The following is a 6,402-nucleotide window of genomic DNA, read 5'->3' on the forward strand; positions in this document are numbered from 1 at the left end:
CAGAGCCAACTTGGCGAATATTTTCTAAGTGCCCACGGCTCTGCGTGGCTACGGCGTCTGCCCAGCGCCGGTTCCTGGGTCGAACCCCGAGGACGAGGAATGCCGGTCTCCGCCTGGAGGTCCCAGCTTAATCGGCGAAAATTTTCTAAGTGCCCACGGCTCTGCCGGGCTCGTGCATCCGACCCGCGCCGGTTCCCCAGCCGGCCTGAAATAAGGCAAAACCAGGCTCTCCCCCTGGAGCTCAGAGCCAATTGTGGCGAAAAAACGACTAAGTGTCAACTTTCGAAAAAACGACTAAGTGTCAACTTTCCAAAAAAACGGCTAAGTGTCGACTTTCGAAAAAACGGCTAAGTGTCAACTTTCGAAAAAACGACTAAGTGTCGCCTCTGAAAAAACGACTAAGTGTCGCCTCTCTGAAAAAACGACTAAGTGCCCACGGCTCTGGGGGGCTTGTGAGTCCGCCCCGCGCCGGTTCGGCGGTCGGCCTCAAAAAGCGAAAAATCAGCCTCTCTCCCTGGAGCTCACCAAAAATTTGTCGAAATTTTTCTAAGTTCTCCTCGAGGTACCAGGGGGTGAGGTACCCGGGCTAAGGTGCAGTACCTTTTTTGGTCTTCAGGTGCGCCAGAGTACAATGAAATGGTCCCAGTAGTCAGTGTACTCATCGACTTTCCCCCCGTTTTCCAAAGCACCCCGTTTACGAGTATGGAGGAGATGGTGCTGGTCTCCCCACGGCGTCGGACACGCCGTCCTCGACAGCACAAGGTCGGATAGAAGACCTGAAAAGCGCCGTGGCACGCGCTGGAGGTGTCACTGTGGCGAAAAAGTGACTAAGTGTCAACTTTCGAAAAAACGGCTAAGTGTCAACTTTCGAAAAAACGGCTAAGTGTCAACTTTCGAAAAAACGGCTAAGTGTCACCTCTCTGAAAAAACGGCAAAGTGTCAACTTTCGAAAAAACGACTAAGTGTCAACTTTCGAAAAAACGACTAAGTGTCACCTCTCTGAAAAAATGGCAAAGTGTCAACTGCGAATGTGGTGGTGCATGGAAGGAAGTGGAGGACGGCCGCCTCCTTAAACACAGGCCGAAAAGGAGCGTCAGGGCCGGCTCCTTAAACACGGACCGAGTGTCGCCCTTAACACAGACCAAGCGGAGGACGGCCGCCTCCCTAAATACAGGCCGAACCGGAGCGCGAGGGCCGCTCCTCAAACATGGACCGAGTGTCGCCCTTAACACAGACCAAGCGGAGGACGGCCGCCTCCCTAAATACAGGCCGAACCGGAGCGCGAGGGCCAGGCTCCTTAAACACGGACCGAGTGTCGCCCTTAACACAGACCAAGGGGAGGACGGCCGCCTCCTTAAACACAGGCCGGAGAGGAGCGTCAGGGCCAGGCTCCTCAAACATGGACCGAGTGTCGCCCTTAACACAGACCAAGGGGAGGACGGCCGCCTCCTTAAACACAGGCCGGAGAGGAGCGTCAGGGCCAGGCTCCTCAAACATGGACCGAGTGTCGCCCTTAACACAGACCAAGGGGAGGACGGCCGCCTCCTTAAACACAGGCCGGAGAGGAGCGTCAGGGCCAGGCTCCTCAAACATGGACCGAGTGTCGCCCTTAACACAGACCAAGGGGAGGACGGCCGCCTCCTTAAACACAGGCCGGAGAGGAGCGTCAGGGCCAGGCTCCTCAAACATGGACCGAGTGTCGCCCTTAACACAGACCAAGCGGAGGACGGCCGCCTCCCTAAATACAGGCCGAACCGGAGCGCGAGTGTCGCTCCTTAAACACGGACCGAGTGGAGGACGGCCGCCTCCTTAAACACAGGCCGAACAAAATGACACAAAGTGTCAACTGCGAATGTTGTCCATCCAAGGAAGGAGCGTGATGCCCGGCCGGCTCCTTAAACACAGGCCGAGAGTCGCCCCGGACGGTCCGCCTCGCGGCGCCCGCCCGCTCGGATAAAATGACACAAAGTGTCAACTACGAATGTTGTCCATCCAAGGAAGGAGCGTGATGCCCGGCCGGCTCCTTAAACACAGGCCGAGAGTCGCCCCGGACGGTCCGCCTCGCGGCGCCCGTCTGCTCGGATAAAATGACACAAAGTGTCAACTGCGAATGTTGTCCATCCAAGGAAGGAGCGTGATGCCCGGCCGGCTCCTTAAACACAGGCCGAGAGTCGCCCCGGACGGTCCGCCTCGCGGCGCCCGCCCGCTCGGATAAAATGACACAAAGTGTCAACTACGAATGTTGTCCATCCAAGGAAGGAGCGTGATGCCCGGCCGGCTCCTTAAACACAGGCCGAGAGTCGCCCCGGACGGTCGCCTCGCGGCGCCCGTCTGCTCGGATAAAATGACACAAAGTGTCAACTACGAATGTTGTCCATCCAAGGAGGGAGCGTGATGCCCGGCCGGCTCCGAAAACACAGGCCGAGAGTCGCCCCGGACGGTCCGCCTCGCGGCGCCCGTCTGCTCGGATAAAATGACACAAAGTGTCAACTGCGAATGTTGTCCATCCAAGGAAGGAGCGTGATGCCCGGCCGGCTCCTTAAACACAGGCCGAGAGTCGCCCCGGACGGTCCGCCTCGCGGCGCCCGTCTGCTCGGATAAAATGACACAAAGTGTCAACTGCGAATGTTGTCCATCCAAGGAAGGAGCGTGATGCCCGGCCGGCTCCTTAAACACAGGCCGAGAGTCGCCCCGGACGGTCCGCCTCGCGGCGCCCGCCCGCTCGGATAAAATGACACAAAGTGTCAACTACGAATGTTGTCCATCCAAGGAAGGAGCGTGATGCCCGGCCGGCTCCTTAAACACAGGCCGAGAGTCGCCCCGGACGGTCGCCTCGCGGCGCCCGTCTGCTCGGATAAAATGACACAAAGTGTCAACTACGAATGTTGTCCATCCAAGGAGGGAGCGTGATGCCCGGCCGGCTCCGAAAACACAGGCCGAGAGTCGCCCCGGACGGTCCGCCTCGCGGCGCCCGTCTGCTCGGATAAAATGACACAAAGTGTCAACTGCGAATGTTGTCCATCCAAGGAAGGAGCGTGATGCCCGGCCGGCTCCTTAAACACAGGCCGAGAGTCGCCCCGGACGGTCCGCCTCGCGGCGCCCGTCTGCTCGGATAAAATGACACAAAGTGTCAACTGCGAATGTTGTCCATCCAAGGAAGGAGCGTGATGCCCGGCCGGCTCCTTAAACACAGGCCGAGAGTCGCCCCGGACGGTCCGCCTCGCGGCGCCCGCCCGCTCGGATAAAATGACACAAAGTGTCAACTACGAATGTTGTCCATCCAAGGAAGGAGCGTGATGCCCGGCCGGCTCCTTAAACACAGGCCGAGAGTCGCCCCGGACGGTCGCCTCGCGGCGCCCGTCTGCTCGGATAAAATGACACAAAGTGTCAACTACGAATGTTGTCCATCCAAGGAGGGAGCGTGATGCCCGGCCGGCTCCGAAAACACAGGCCGAGAGTCGCCCCGGACGGTCCGCCTCGCGGCGCCCGTCTGCTCGGATAAAATGACACAAAGTGTCAACTGCGAATGTTGTCCATCCAAGGAAGGAGCGTGATGCCCGGCCGGCTCCTTAAACACAGGCCGAGAGTCGCCCCGGACGGTCCGCCTCGCGGCGCCCGCCCGCTCGGATAAAATGACACAAAGTGTCAACTACGAATGTTGTCCATCCAAGGAAGGAGCGTGATGCCCGGCCGGCTCCTTAAACACAGGCCGAGAGTCGCCCCGGACGGTCGCCTCGCGGCGCCCGTCTGCTCGGATAAAATGACACAAAGTGTCAACTACGAATGTTGTCCATCCAAGGAGGGAGCGTGATGCCCGGCCGGCTCCGAAAACACAGGCCGAGAGTCGCCCCGGACGGTCCGCCTCGCGGCGCCCGTCTGCTCGGATAAAATGACACAAAGTGTCAACTACGAATGTTGTCCATCCAAGGAGGGAGCGTGAGGCCCGGCCGGCTCCGAAAACACAGGCCGAGAGTCGCCCCGGACGGTCCGCCTCTCGAGGCGCCCGCCCGCTCGGATAAAATGACACAAAGTGTCAACTGCGAATGTTGTCCATCCAAGGAAGGAGCGTGATGCCCGGCCGGCTCCTTAAACACAGGCCGAGAGTCGCCCCGGACGGTCCGCCTCGCGGCGCCCGCCCGCTCGGATAAAATGACACAAAGTGTCAACTACGAATGTTGTCCATCCAAGGAAGGAGCGTGATGCCCGGCCGGCTCCTTAAACACAGGCCGAGAGTCGCCCCGGACGGTCGCCTCGCGGCGCCCGTCTGCTCGGATAAAATGACACAAAGTGTCAACTACGAATGTTGTCCATCCAAGGAGGGAGCGTGATGCCCGGCCGGCTCCGAAAACACAGGCCGAGAGTCGCCCCGGACGGTCCGCCTCGCGGCGCCCGTCTGCTCGGATAAAATGACACAAAGTGTCAACTGCGAATGTTGTCCATCCAAGGAAGGAGCGTGATGCCCGGCCGGCTCCTTAAACACAGGCCGAGAGTCGCCCCGGACGGTCCGCCTCGCGGCGCCCGTCTGCTCGGATAAAATGACACAAAGTGTCAACTGCGAATGTTGTCCATCCAAGGAAGGAGCGTGATGCCCGGCCGGCTCCTTAAACACAGGCCGAGAGTCGCCCCGGACGGTCCGCCTCGCGGCGCCCGCCCGCTCGGATAAAATGACACAAAGTGTCAACTACGAATGTTGTCCATCCAAGGAAGGAGCGTGATGCCCGGCCGGCTCCTTAAACACAGGCCGAGAGTCGCCCCGGACGGTCGCCTCGCGGCGCCCGTCTGCTCGGATAAAATGACACAAAGTGTCAACTACGAATGTTGTCCATCCAAGGAGGGAGCGTGATGCCCGGCCGGCTCCGAAAACACAGGCCGAGAGTCGCCCCGGACGGTCCGCCTCGCGGCGCCCGTCTGCTCGGATAAAATGACACAAAGTGTCAACTGCGAATGTTGTCCATCCAAGGAAGGAGCGTGATGCCCGGCCGGCTCCTTAAACACAGGCCGAGAGTCGCCCCGGACGGTCCGCCTCGCGGCGCCCGCCCGCTCGGATAAAATGACACAAAGTGTCAACTACGAATGTTGTCCATCCAAGGAAGGAGCGTGATGCCCGGCCGGCTCCTTAAACACAGGCCGAGAGTCGCCCCGGACGGTCGCCTCGCGGCGCCCGTCTGCTCGGATAAAATGACACAAAGTGTCAACTACGAATGTTGTCCATCCAAGGAGGGAGCGTGATGCCCGGCCGGCTCCGAAAACACAGGCCGAGAGTCGCCCCGGACGGTCCGCCTCGCGGCGCCCGTCTGCTCGGATAAAATGACACAAAGTGTCAACTACGAATGTTGTCCATCCAAGGAGGGAGCGTGAGGCCCGGCCGGCTCCGAAAACACAGGCCGAGAGTCGCCCCGGACGGTCCGCCTCTCGAGGCGCCCGCCCGCTCGGATAAAATGACACAAAGTGTCAACTACGAATGTTGTCCATCCAAGGAGGGAGCGTGATGCCCGGCCGGCTCCGAAAACACAGGCCGAGATTCGACCCCGGACGGGCCGTCTTCTCCCGGCGCCCGCCCGCGTACGCCCCCCATCCCCGGTCGCCCGTCTGCTCCCGGCGGGCCTCCGAGTACCCCCTCACCCAACTGACCGACTGGCACTCATGACCCGCCTTGGTAGGGCCTCCATCGGCCTCGGCTCGTCCGACGTCGGGTGGACGGTTCCTACCCACTGCGGGTCGCACTCTAGCGCCCCGGCCGCCGCGTGAGCGTGCGCTCCCCGCGCCGCCCCGCAGGCCCCGGCGCGACCGTACTGCGGCGAGACCGAGACGACCCGGTTTGGCATCCATCCCACCTAGCCACGATCCACGGAGGCCGAGCGAGCGGCTGAGTGTCGGGCGCCGCGCGTGCGAGCGTCCGCCGGCCGCGCCGGTCCTTCCGCGAATGTCGTTTCTCAAACCCTCCGGCTTGATAGCGGCGGCACCACGGGAAGCCGTCCACACACACCGTCCGACCTCTATCCGAAAAGCCTTCCCGACCAACCGCGGTCGCGGGGGCGTCTGTCGCTCCGCATCGGGGGGGCGTATGGCTTCCGCGCTACGCGCTGCGGGCTCGGGGGGGCCGCAACGGCTGAGTCTGACTCGGCCGGGGCGCAGCTTCCCTCCCGGCAGTCAGCAATAGTGCCGATCGCGCCTGCCACCAGCCCCCTCCCCGACGGGTTCGTCGGCGCCGGCTGGCCGCCGTCCGCCTTCGTTCCCCGAGGGTTCCCAACCAGCGCCGATCCAACTCCGCATCCTGGCCGCACGCAGTGCGTGCCTCGCGCGGGTAAGTCGCCGGCGCAGCGCCGCAGCTCCCGACCCCCGCGTACGGGAATAGTTGAGGGCCTCAGCGGGCCGCACCGACCGAGTCCGACTCGGGCCGGG

Source organism: Syngnathus leptorhynchus, unplaced genomic scaffold (assembly GCF_054491065.1).
Source record: "Syngnathus leptorhynchus isolate UIUO unplaced genomic scaffold, UIUO_Slep HiC_scaffold_43, whole genome shotgun sequence".
Classification (NCBI taxonomy): Eukaryota; Metazoa; Chordata; class Actinopteri; order Syngnathiformes; family Syngnathidae; genus Syngnathus; species Syngnathus leptorhynchus.